General features: G+C 58.5%; 1 protein-coding gene across 3 annotated transcripts in view; it reads left to right on the top strand.

Moving 5' to 3' along the window:
- Positions 1-7,841: 7,841 nt before the first annotated feature.
- The window catches only part of C18H16orf74 (chromosome 18 C16orf74 homolog), a 30,056-nt gene continuing 24,380 nt past the window's right edge, over positions 7,842-13,517 (top strand). For all 3 annotated transcript variants that reach the window (XM_067020294.1, XM_067020291.1, XM_067020292.1), the window contains exons 1-2: positions 7,842-7,946; positions 9,267-9,326. The gene's annotated coding sequence lies outside the window, so the exon portion shown is untranslated. The remainder of the gene's footprint in view (positions 7,947-9,266; positions 9,327-13,517) is intronic.

Genomic DNA, 13,517 nt, shown 5'->3' with positions numbered 1-13,517 from the left:
GCGTAGCGCAGAAACCAGGCTCTGTCCTCACTAGCCCAGGACCCGGGGCAAGTGACAGCACCTCTCTGGGCATCAGTCACCTCATATACAAAAGGGGGACAGTGATAGCACCCACCTCAGAAAACTGTTCAAAGTTGTACTTAAAACAGTGCCCGGTGCCCAGTTAGCTCAAAACAAACCTTAGCTGTGGACTGTGCTTCCTTCAGGGAATTTACATTCATCCTCACTTTGGATCCTTTACTGCAGCCCTCGGAGCTCGTGCTCCTTACCCGATTTTAGGGTGTAAAACAGAGACTCAAACAGCAGCTGAGTGACTCGCTTGAGGTCCCACAGACTGCCAGGGGCCACAGAGGTGTCACCCCAAGTGACGGTTCCAGACCTGCTGCCTCGCCTCCCGGCGGCTGACCCCCGGAGGCAAAGGGAGCCTCCCTCCCTGGACCCAGCAAGCCCAGGCAGAAGCTGTGCCCCGGGGACACTAAACCAGCACGGGCCAGGCACCGGCCAGCAAGGGACGCAGAGACGAGGGACTCATCACCACTGCCCCAAGCCAAGCCTGTGCTCTGGGGGGAGAGACGAAGTGAGATTGGAGGGCCCCAGGCGGAGGTGGGAGCAATGAGGAGGGGCCAGACCCAGTCTGGGTTGTGGAAGGAGGCGTCTCGGCCTCTTCCGGGGTGGGGTTAAGCCCTGGGCCCCTTCTGACGGCCGGGCCTCCGGAGCTACAGCGCAAGTCTGTGGCTCTCCGGTGATCCTCTCGGGCAGCCAGGCCTGCAGACTGGGGTGTCCCCGCCCACGTGGCCTGCCTGCCCTTCACCTGGGACCTGTCTCCCCAGGACCTGCGTTGCTTCTCTAACTTCGGGAATTTTCAAACTTGCATGTGGAGAGGAGACAGCACAACAGATCTCCACGTACCCATCACCCAGATCCAACACTGGCCTTTCCAGGGCCATTCTCGTCTGTTCTCCCATCCTCTGAATAAATTCCAGGCATCATATCATTGCATTCCAAAATCCCGCAGTACAAGCGCGGGCACACACATGCTCGCGAGGGTTTCCCCAGAAAGAAAGGAACTACCTGCCACCCACTCCGTACTGGTGGGTCCTGGTGAGAGAGGCCGGCCCTGCCCCTTTGCAGCCAGACATCCTCAGTCCAGGCCGTTTCACCTCTCTGAGCCCCGGTTTCCTCATCTGTACAATGGGATAGCTGTGCCTACCGCCTGGCAAGATGGCTGTGGAGATTAGCTAAGACTGCAGGCTGGGGCTTCCCTGGTGGCGCAGTGGTTGAGAGTCCGCCCGCTGATGCAGGGGTCACGGGTTCGTGCCCCGGTCCGGGAAGATCCCACGTGCCACGGAGCGGCTGGGCCCGTGAGCCGTGGCCGCTGCGCCTGCGCGTCTGGAGCCTGTGCTCCGCAACGGGAGAGGCCACGACAGTGAGAGGCCCGCGTACCACAAAAAAAAAAAAAAAAAAAAAGACTGCAGGCTGTCTGTGGGTGCACAGGTGGACAGCAGAACAGTGACAGCACAGCGGAGAAGGCGAACCCCCGACGTCAGCATGGGAGGGAGGGGAGAGAAAGGGATGGGGGAGTGACACGCAGATCACATACCTGCAACAACGAATCCTTAGGGGGAAAAAGCCTCAAGCAGAGGTAGCAAGTTATAGGTGTATATTTTCTCATCCTCTCTGCTTTTTCGGACATTGGAACAGTTCATAAATCTAATTGCAGCAAATTAAAGCTGCAGTTAGATCACGTCTCTGCTTGACACTTAGTAGGAGCCTGGCTCAGCGACCTATTGCTGTGTAACAAACATCCCCAAACGTAAGACAGCAGTAACTTAAAACAGCCACCACTGTATATTTTCTCCCAATTCTGTGGGTTGCCTGGGCTCAGACAGGTGGTTCTTGGGCATCTCATGGCACCGGCTGGGGCTGCTGTCACCTGGTGGGGGCCTGCCTGGGCTGGATGTCCAGCCTGGCTCACACACGTGGCGGGTGTGGGGGACTGGGCGTCAGCTGGGAGCTCAGCCGGAGCTCTGCCAGGCAGTCTACACCCGGGCTCTCCCTGTGGCTTGGGCGTCTCAGCATGGTGGTGGGGTTCTGAGAGGGAGCCTTCCCGAGAGCAAATCTTCCCAGATGGAGGAAGCGGAAGCCCCCGGGGCTCCATAGGGCTTAAGTCCCGGAAAAGGCACATCATTGCTTCTCTTGCATTCGGTTGGCTGCGCAGTCTCAGGGCCATAGAGTCAAAGAGGGGAAATAAATGACGCCTTTCAGTGGGGGAGGGAGGAAGAATTTGCAGCCTGCCGCGGTCTTTAACCTACCACTATGATCAACGGATGATTGCTGAATATGAAACTGAATTTCACAGACATGCCTCAAATAGGGAATTAGCTGCAGGTGAGGCCTGGGGGGTTGTGAATGGACCGATCTGCCCCCTCCCCCGCCACCAGCCCTGCTCCCCACCCTCCTCAGCTAGTGGAGCCCCTCTGGGCCCGAAATCCTCCAATGCCACGCGTGTGACTGGGTAGCGCTGTCTGGGCGTGGGGAGGTCACGCCGTGGTGACCGGGAAGGCCCGCCCGGCTTCTCAGACCCATATGCACGGTCTGCTGGCAGTCCAGTGGGTGCAGGGCACCCACTCTCCCACCCTGCTGCCACGGCTGGGGGCTCCCAAGCGCCCCTATTCGCCGGCGTCCTGGGCTGGGACGGTCTTTAGCCAGCGACGGCCCCTGCTGAGCCTTGGGCCTGCCCTGACGTCCTTCCAGGCTCAGAAAATGTCCGGGGCGAGCGCCGTCGTCTCAGCCCTGCCCCTCCCCTCCCTCTGGTCCCCTCCCTGGCGTGGCTCCGTGCTGCCTCTCCTCTACCACTGCCATCATTTACGCTGCCCCTTGCTGGCAACTAGAAGGGGCGCGGGCTGGCGGGGCTGCGCAGACAGAATCGCCTCCTCCCTGTTTTGGGCTGGGCAACCTTACAGCCGCTCCGTCCCCAGCCGCTGCCCCGGGCAGCTCCCCTGGCTTGGCCTTCAAACAGATGGCTCCTTTGGGGAATGGGCTCTCGCACCTGCTGCTCTCCTTGCAATGCGTCTGGTCCCCCGGTCCCCGGAAACCTTCCGAGGACTTGCAGGTCTTTATTGGTTTGTTCAAACCCCCAGTGCGTTCCACACGTGTGTCCGAAGAGCCTGCCCTGTGCTGGGCCCTGCGCCCCAGGCCGAGGCTGTGAGGCCAGTACTGCGGACCTGGTTCCTGTCCTCCGGGGGTTTCCCTGCTAGTGACACCCAGACCTTCCGTCATCGCATTGATGAACCCACGGCAGCCTGCGGTCTGCCAGGCAAAGGGACACTTGCCCAGATCCGTGAAAGTCGCGGGCAGCTAACTGGACAAGGGCAGGGGGGAGGGACATCTCAGGAGGAGGAGCTGTCCTATAGATCTGGTCCTTTTTTGCCCTCCATGGGCCATGCCCTGAACCCAGAAGCCTCACAGCAAGCCTTTCCTCCTGACCCGCACACGGGACCCGGCTCCCTTCGGGGGCTTCTCAAAGGCCACCTTCTTCGAGTTCTCGTCCGCCTCGTCCTAAGTTTTAGCTCCCCACCCTTTATAGCCTCCTCTGTTTTATTTTCCCTCCTTAGCACTTAGACTCTGACATCCACAGGGGGCAAGGACTGTCTCATTCACTCCCTGTATCCTCAGAGCCTGGAACTGTTTCTGACACATGGCAGGTGCTCGATGCACGTTGGAATCCTTGTAGAATCATGCACAGGAAGTGGGTCCCCAAGGGGAGGAGAGGGTGGAATTGCTCTAATTACCCTTCTCCTGCGTCCCCTGCAGACCAAGGGGCCGAGAAGCGAGGGCTTTGAGGGACAAGCATCAGGGTCCCGACTTCCCAAATCACCACCCCTCGGGGCCCACGCCTGAGGAATCCCCGCCTCCAGCCTTTTCCCAAAGCTCGGGGTGATGCTGATCACAGACAGGTGTGGGCTGCTGCCTTGCTCTCCAGGGTCCGGGGGTTCAAGGCCGGCCCCTCCTCTTCAGTCACTGCAGCTGCTTCCAGGCGCGCGGTGCAAGGTAAGCCCACTAAGCTGAACTCTCCTCCAGAGCCCGCGGGGTCTCCACCACCAGCTTCCTCTACCCGCCACCCCCAAACAAGAGCAACTTCCCGGACACCTCACCTGGCTGCCAGGAAAATGGTGTCCAAGGGGGTGCTCTCTCTTAAAATAAAAAAAAATCCCACTTTATTTCGGGAAATTTCAAACACATACAAAAGTAGAGAGAATAGTGTAATGAGCCTGCATGCACCACCACTTAACTATTACCAACATCTGCCGTGTTTTCATCTCCCTCAACCCCTCCTACCCTTACTCTGCCACCTTTACATTTTCCATGTCTTTTAAAGCAAACCTCATCTTCATACTAATTCACTCATAAATACTTTTCCACATGGATCACTAACAGATAAGGGCTTTAGAAAACACAGTGATATCACTATCGCAACTATTAACATTAGTAGTAATTTTTTTTTTTTTTTTTTGCGGTACGCGGGCCTCTCACTGTTGTGGCCTCTCCCGTCGCGGAGCGCAGGCTCTGGACGCGCAGGCGCAGCGGCCGTGGCTCACGGGTTCCCGGATGTGGGATCTTCCCGGACCGGGGCACGAAGCCGCGTCCCCTGCATCGGCAGGCGGACACGCAACCACCGCGCCACCAGGGAAGCCCCAGTAATTTCTTTTTTAAATTTATTTATTTATTTGGCTGCGTCGGGTCCCAGTTGAGGCACTCGGGATCTTCTTAGTTGTGGCGCGCGAACTCCCAGTCGCAGCATGCATGTGGGACCTAGCTCCCCGACCAGGGATCGAACCCAGGCCCCCTGCCCCGGGAGCGTGGTGTCCTATCCACTGGGCCACCAGGGAAGTCTCAGTAATTTCTTTTTTTTTCTTTTTTTTTTTTTTTTTTTGCGGTACACGGGCCTCTCACTGTTGTGGCCTCTCCATTTGCGGAGCACAGGCTCCGGACGCGCAGGCTCAGCGACCATGGCTCACGGGCCCAGCCGCTCCGCGGCACGTGGGATCTTCCCGGACCGGGGCACGAACCCGCGTCCTCTGCATCGGCAGGCGGACTCTCAACCACTGTGCCACCAGGGAAGCCCCCAGTAATTTCTTAGTATGATCTAATACCCAGACTATGTTCAATTTTCTAGCATCTCACAAATATATTTTTCTAGTTGGTTTGTTCAAATCAGGACCCGTCCAGACCGCACAGATTTGCATTAGGTTGATCTGTGTCTGAAGTCTCTTTCCTTCCAAGTGGGCTCTGATTCTCAAATCGAGGTTCTCCGTGGTATCAGCAGATGAACGTACGTGGGAGTTTTTACAGAACAAACACCCATACCCGGGCCCTACCTGGACCAGTTAGGTCAGGGTCCCTGGGGTGAACCCGAACCTGGGTGTTTACTTCATTCATTTGTATTTATTTATTGGTTAAGCACCACCCTCGGGGATCCTGGCATGCTGCCAGGGCTGGAACCCACTGGAATAGTCTCAGGGGTTCTCAAGGCACTAGCAAGCAGTCGTGTCCCCCAGGGTGTCCCCTGGCAACGTCTGGGGAGGTTTTTGGTGGTCACCACTTGGGGAGGGGGCTATGCTCCTGACCTTTCGTGGGTGGAAACCAGGGATGCTACCCAGCATCCTACAGTGCCCAGGGCAGCACCCCCCATGGCAGATCATCCTCCAGCCCCAACGTCAAAGAGCTGACATTGAGAAACCCTGATCCTGAAGCACAAACCCAGCTGTTCTCAGGCCTCCTGGGGGAGGAAGCAGATTAAACTGGATTCTTTCCATGCCTCATCTCAACCCCATACAGTCGACAAAATGCATCCGCCTGGACCTCCTCACATTAGCCCCGCGTCCGCTCCCCGAGGGCTGAGACTGGCCGCTCGCTCCTCTCTCTGCTTGGGGCAGGAGAGCAGGGCACAGGTCGGAACGCACCACTCAGCGGCTGCATGCATGACCTGTGGCCTCCCTCTGCTGCGGGCCCCACACCTGGGAAATGGAGAGAGCAGGGCTGTCCTGAGGGGGCGGTGACAGCAGGCCACGTGCCGGAGGAGCGCTCAGTCCGTGCCAGTAATGCCGCGGTACCTGGTGCCCGGCGCAGAATAGATCCTCAAAACGTGCTTACAGAAATGAATGGTCTGTACACTAATATGTATAAACTAGATAACTAATAAGAACCTGCTGTATAAAAAAAAAAAAAGAAAGAAATGAACGGGTCCCCATTTCTCCTTGTGGCAACTGCGGCCCAGAGACAGGCTGATCTCACAAGCAGTGCCCAGCATTCGGCCTGCTCAGGGCTTCTCGGCCGCCAGAAAGGGCCTGGCTTCCGTGACAAGGAAGTGGTTGGCTGTGCCCGCCGTCTCTGGAGGCCTCCCCACACCTTTGTGGCCACCATCACAGGAGACGATGCGAAGCAGCCCTGCCCCACAGCTCCCTGGGGAGGAACAAGGGCACAGGACCCTCAAAGGCCACCTTCCCTCCTGAGGCTGAAGGCAGGGACAGGGACGGGTGGGGGGACATCCGGCCCCTAACCCTGCCCCCCACCTCTGTCCTTCTATTTGGAGGCGGGGGTGGGGGTGGGGGTGGGGGTGGGGACATGATACATTTCCTGCCTGTCCCTCTGGACTGGATACGGTCAGGGGAACCAAAAGACTGTAATATTTTTAGGAATGACTCAAAGGGAGAACGCGGCTAGGGCGCTGACTCTATTTCCTGCAACCCATTCTTTCCTGTATTCGCGGAAGGAGTGTCATTGCCCTGCTCTGAGACTCAGTTTCCCTTTCTAAGCCTCCAGAAGGACACAGAGCACAGGGTGTGGAGACCTTGGGCTTGTAAGACGGAGGTGGCCCGACAGGCTTGTGACAATGACATGAAAAACACTTGCTAGGGAGTGGCTTTGTTCTTCCTGGCATGCTGGGTAGGTGCCTGCAGAGGCCTCCTGTCTGTGGGAGGCCTCCTGAGAAACCCATTTGGATAAAAGGCCTCTGCACCCACACCTCTGGGAATTGGGGAATGGCTATCAGCTGGGCGTCCTCAGAAACCTGAAGGCGGCCCAGAGGCCAGGAGGCAAGTCCTAACACCCCCACCCCGGCTGGGCCACGCCCCCTGGTTCACCCCCAGAAGTGGGGTGCCAAAGCTCGTGTGGTGAGCCAAAGGGCCAGATGCTGACACCGGGGAAGCTGCCCTCTGATCACGAGGGCCATCTGAAGCCCCACAGGCCGGCGGCTAGCCGGGATGGGGGGAGGGTGCGCACTGCCAACGTGTCCCCAGGGCCCAGGGCGGGGGTGGTGAAATGCTGGAGCCCCCCACTTCCCCGCTCCCCTCTCCGCAGCCTGGCGGCGGGACCTGCTCAAGCACAGCCATCCGGTGTGGAGGGAACCCCGAGGCCCAACTTCCAGCACCCAGGGCTGGGGTGCACAGCCACGGGGGACCCGGCACCCAGCCTCGGGAGGGGCGCGCGGCCCAGACGTTCCCCGGGTGCCCCCCCTTCGACCTCACCCTCGGGCCGGGCGAGAGGAAACTAAGGAGGGCAGGGGAGCCCGCGAAGCCGGAGGCGCGGGCACCGGGCGCACCGCTGGCCCGCTCCCTAAGGAGGGGGCGGGCGGCACCCGCTCTGACCCCGCGCCGGGACGGGGAGATCCGGCGCCCGCGGGCGAGGCGGGGCCGCCGTCAGCACCGCCCCGGGGGCCGGGGAGGGGCGGAGGGAGGCGTGCGCGCGGCGGCGGCGGCGGCGGCGGCGGCGGCGGCGGCTGCTGCCCCGAGCGCCGGCCGGGGCGGAGCGGGGCTCCAGCGCGCGACCCGGCCCGGGCCAGGACCCCCGCTGCTCGCTCTTGAAGGCTCGTCGCCGCGGCCCCTCGAGCCCGGCCGCCGCCGCCAGCGGCGCCGGGGCGGGCCCCACCGTGAGCCCTCCAGGAAGCGGTGAGTGCCCTGCGCCGCGCGCCCCGGTGCCTGGCACGGCGCTGCCCACCCCACCCTCCTCGAAGACGCCGCTCTTCCCGAGAGCCGCAGCCCCGCGGAGCAGCGTCCACGCCCCGCCAGCCCCCGCGGCGGGAGCGGCGTCCCTGGGGCGGGCGGGCGCCCCGGGGGGCGGCGGGGGACCCTCGCGGGCTCGGGCGTGCCCCTCCAACTTCTTGCAGACTTTTCTGCGGATACGCGGGCTTGGGGAGAGTTGGGCCTCCTCTGGCCGTGTTGCAGCTTAACACTGGGCGGGCCGGGGGAGGGGTGTGTCCCCGCGCGTGGCAGCCTCCGGCCCCCCACTCCCCACCTGCCACCCCGCGCTGTCACGAGCTCCTGGGGGACGGACCAGACCGCCACTCCTGAAAGCTGGAAAGGAGCCCGGCGGGGTGTGGGGGCAGGAGGCCTCGAGAGGAACCATTTCCCCTCTATCGAGTATTTCAGAATACATTATTTATGAACCGCCTCACTTAGGGGCCCCCTTGGCTCCCAGAGCATCAAAGCAGGTTTGCAATCTCGAAGGGCGATTGGAGTGTGAACGCACTCGCGACTCTCCCGGCCCGTTGAGCTCAGCGGACCTGGGGGGAGGCACTCCTTACAAAGGTTGACCGGTAGCCCGGCGTGGCCAGCCTGGTGGGCGGGGTCAGGGCGGCTGGGACCTCTTACAGACTGCCCCCGGCTGTCAGCCCGCGGTGGAATCGGAAAAGCCTGTGCAGGCTGAGCCTCCTTTGCCTCACTGAGGATGGGGGCGGGGGAGGAGGAGGTGAAGGCAGCCCGGTGGAAGCGCTCCTGTGGTTGTGCAGCCTTTGTGAAAAAACACCCCATGAAACTGAGGCTCGGAGTGGCCCACCTGGATTGGCAGGCTAGAGGGTTTCTTGCACGGCCCCCAGGGGCGCTCGGGGAGCCCCTGTCCCAGGCCAGATTAACTCCCGAAAGCACCCTGTTACCTGTCCAGGCCACACCCACCTTGGGTTCTGTGTCCCCGCCCTGGATGGGAGGAAGGCCGTGTAGTATTTATGGAAAGACTTAATCTCTCAGCCCCACCCCAGGAGGCTGAAACCTCCACCAGGCTAATCTCCTCTCCCTGGAAGCCTTTCTCTTGGCCGGTGGGGTTCCCTCCGTGGGCCGTGAGCCTGAGGTTGAGAACACCTCTGGACTTCCCCTCAGTGGCCACGGAAAGACAGCGGTGCTAGTTAATGTTTATTGAGCACTAAATGATGGTACCCATCACCTGCGTTTTCTGTTTTCATTCTCTGACCTAATGCTGTTATCTCCATTTTACAGATGAGGACACAGAGGCTTGTAAAGATAAAGTGACTGATCCCAGGTCACACACACGGGCCGGTAAGTGGCAAGGCTGGGCCTTGGACCCCTAGCCCTCACAGTGTAGGACCACCGAGTACAAGCCTTCCCCCATGATAATAATGTTCATGTGTAATATACGCACAATAATGTGTACACATTAAAAGTGTACACCCGGATCAAGAAACAGAAATTCCCCAGGAACCCACTGGGTTCCTCCTGTATTTTATTTGACCATGGAGCCGCAGTCTCCCCTGGGAGCCGTGGGGGGTTTTGTGTGTACCACGGGCAGTGCCACATTGTAGTTACTTTTTATTTGGTGCAAAGAACACAATAGCTTACTCTTCTCTTTGTACGGCAAACCTGCCACTCCTAACTTCGAGGCTGCTGTTAAAACAATCACGTGTTTTCTACGTAACCCCATGATTAATGAACCATCAGCCTAACTTCTAGTACAATACCCCTTATTCTGAAACATTTTTATTGACGTGTAACATAGGGAAAGTTGCACAGGTCCTAAGTGTTGAGTTTCCTCTCACAGAGGCCCGTCTCACAGTGGCGGTGGGCAAGTACTGCGCTCAGACTTTCATGACCGGTCAGCGGAAGGCCACGGCTAGACCCCAGGCGGCCCAAGCCCCTGCCGGGTGACAGCGACACGGGTGGGGATTTGGGTGGACACCCTGCCCCTGCCCCCAGGCCCATCCTCTTTCGCTTCCTGTCGGCAAGCAGCTGTGGGCCAGCCAAGTGCCTCCTGCAGGTGTGTGGGCTAAAGCCGGGGAGAGGCTCGTGTTTGCACCCTGTGTTCCAGGATGGGAGGCATGTTAACGCTTGTAGCAGCTGTTCCCAGCACAGTCCCCTTTGGCTGGTCTTGCAGGAATTCTAATCCTGTTGCGAAAGGAAAGTGCCTTTTTTAAAAAAGGAAGAAAACCAAGATGTGTCGCGTGCCCGCTGGGAACCCTGATTGGCCAGTCTGTTAGTACGTCTTCCCTGTGCTGGCAGTAAGGAAACGGGCGGGCACGGAGAGCTTGCCCAGACGCCCCGAGCTGGGAGGGGAAGCTGATTCCATCTGGTCTGGTGGGTCTGCCCCCCTAGGCAAAGGGTCACATTCCTCAGCTCTGATTCTTCACACCTGCCCTCCCCTTGGTCCTCGAGTGCGAGCTTGGTTCAGGGTGTGAGGCCCTGTACCTGGGCTGAGTCATGACCTCCACGGGGCTATTCTGATTTCATCTGGGAGGTTGACTCTACAGAGACCAAGTTCAGGCTTCTAGCCCGATTCTGCCTTTCATTGACTTTCCCTCTCTAGGCCTCCACGACCTCCTCTGGGAAACCCAGGTGACAGCCTTCGTGTAGGGTTGCCAGGTTTAGCAAATAAAAATACAGGCCGCCCAGTTCAATGTGAATTGCAGATACATGGTGGCTGATGATTGGGAGGAGTATGTCCCATGCAGCAGTCGGGCCTCCTGTATTTTATTTGACCAGTTCCAGGTCCACATCTGCAGGACTCATGCCAGGAGGGGTTTTATTTCATCCTCTACAGCCCAACCTCCATGATCCACCAAAGCAGAAACTGCAGGGAATCAGCCGACATTGGCCAGAATTCTACAAGCTGGGTGCCTTCAGCCCTTGAGTGGTTCTTGTGTCTCCGGTACACAGTGCTACATCTTCTTTACTTTTTACTTTGTGCAGAGAACGCATTTGTTTACTGTTCTCTTTGCACGGCGGACCTGCAGGGAGTGAGCTGGCCCGCGCTCACGGCTGCGAGCTGGTAGTTTGTGGCTCTTACCTGCCAGGCGGCTATAAAGACAGTAACGGACACCTGGGCCAGCTGTGTCCTTTCCCCATGGCTTTAGAGAGGCCGTGTGGGGTGCAAAGCAGCAGATATCCCGTCCATCTCTCCACCTCTCAGGGGAGGGGTGGACCCCCTGCAGGAGGGAGTAAGTTTTTATCCCTCGCTGCCCGTCCCTGCCACCACAGAGGATCCTGTCGTGGAGATTTTTACGCCTGGCTGCGAGAAAGAACCTGTTCTAACTCAAGCTGTTGCGCAAATAAGTAACAGTCTGATATTTTGAATGGAACATAAACAGACCCCGATTCAATACGAAAGGGAGGTTTTTCACACTCCTGCGAATGTGTGAAAGGGAACATTTATACCTAAACTAGCAGTTCTCTGGGGTCCCACTGCTTTCCTACCATCGTGCCAAGCTAAGGGGGCCCCTCTCATGAAATCTTTCCTCTCCGCCCATTAAATCTTTCTTTTCTAATTACAAAAATGTGTGTCTTTGTAACAAATTCAGACGGTACGGACGTCCGCGAGTAGCATGATAGACCCTTAAGCGGTGTGGTGAGATCAGCTGGGCTCTAGGAGCTGCGGCTCCCTGGCCGCTTGCCCGCCCGCTGCTCCGTTCCCTTCTGTGTACAGTGCGGGTGAGGATGGTGGTGTTATCTGGTCGGGTGCTGTCAGGGTCAGGAACTTGTGTAACGGGCTCGGCCTCTTGAAAGCATTAGCCTGACCTCTGTCAGCTGTTAGTGTCGTGATGGTGGCATTTGGGGGGATGTAGCCCCACTTCCCGCAGCTAGGCGTCGGTACGGCTACCGTTTGGACAGATGAAACATCACGCTTGCCTTCCTCATCGCCAGACATGACATCCCATCCCATCCCACGTACAGGGGGTGTCTCCCACAAAAGCATCTGCCGTCTCTGCAGGGGGCTGCCCCCGCCCCGCCCACTCACGGAGTGGAGTGGATGGGGCTCTGTCCACGGTCCTACACAAACCACCATGGGAGCAGCAATTCCTCCTGCTGCAACAGGCCACACCTTGGAATCCTGGACCACGTGGCGGGGTGCCCCTGGTTCTCTTCCCACGCGGCGCCCTCAGAGGGTGCTGAACGGTGACGTAATGACATGTGTGGTTGACAGTGAGGTGATGATGACGGTGACACCTGTCCCAGGCCCCATCCTGGAGGCTGGGCCCGGATGCCTGAGGAGGACGCAGAGCCTGGGAGGCAGATCATCAGCGTCTCAGGCTCAGAGAGGGCAATGACTGGCCTAAGGTCACACAGCTTGCACAGACTCTCAGTTCCTCTCAGCCACTGCCAAGCCCCGTCACCTTCCTTCTGCCTCTGTGGGGCATTACAGCAGCACGCACCGGGATAAGAAAAGTGGGTTAGTGAAAACTCCATCTGGGAGTTCTAGAAACCAGAAATAGAATCTTGTCTACTACACGTAGACAAGACCTCTTGATGCCACATTTGCCCGACCCTGGCACAGCTTCCTGTCCCCCAGTGTCCCCTGAATGCAGGCTGCCAGGTCCTCTTCCTCCTTTCTCTTTTCTTTCCCTGAGTGTTTTGAGATAGGCATTTACTTATTGATTGATTGATTGATCTATCTATTTTCGGCTGCGTTGGGTCTTCGTCGCTGCGCGCGGGCTCTCTCTAGTTGCGGCGAGCGGGGGCCGCTCTTCGTTGCGGTGCGCGGGCTTCTCACGGCGGTGGCTTCTCGTTGCAGAGCACGGGCTCTAGGTGCGCGGGCTTCAGTGGATGTGGCACGCGGGCTCTAGAGCGCAGGCCCAGTATTTGTGGCTCGCGGGCTCAGTTGCTCCGCGGCATGTGGGATCTTCCCGGACCGGGGCTCGAACCCGTGTCCCCTGCACTGCAGGTGGATTCTTCACCACTGCGCCACCAGGGAAGCCTCCAGAGATAGGTATTTTTAAAGTCACAAGACAACTTTGGGGATAAAACCCGTCAATTCAGGACAGTTTTCTGGGAGGAACAGTGTGACACGGCGCGGTCCCCCAGCCAGAGCTGCAGTCCCAGGCTGCCCCTCCAGCCACATCAGAGAAGCTGTAGGAAAGCCGGATCTGATGCTCAAACTGCGGGGGCTGGTAACTGTGGTTGAGCTGCTCTCTGCTTTCCTTTCCTTTGTTGAATGCTTCTCTTGAAATAGTTTCAAGCTTGCAGAAAACTTGTGGGAACAGGAGGTGCTACTGTGTATCCTTCACCGTTTAGCCACAGTTGCTTTATGGGCTTGAGGCCCGTTAAGATTTCCGGCCCAACTCTGTGAGTTAAGCTGCAGAAATGATGGCCCTGGAAGCTGAACACTTCAGTGTGTGTTTCCTAAGAGCAAGGACTGTCTCTTGCAAAACACAGCCCAGTGATCAAAATCAGAAAACTCGACATTGGCCTCATACTGTCACCTCCTAGGCAGTCGTCTTTCTTTTGACCATTTTATTACTT

This window comes from Kogia breviceps, chromosome 18, assembly GCF_026419965.1.
Source record: "Kogia breviceps isolate mKogBre1 chromosome 18, mKogBre1 haplotype 1, whole genome shotgun sequence".
Lineage (NCBI taxonomy): Eukaryota > Metazoa > Chordata > Mammalia > Artiodactyla > Physeteridae > Kogia > Kogia breviceps.
Note: the sequence above shows the minus strand (reverse complement) of the source record. Positions and strands in the feature narration are given on the sequence as shown.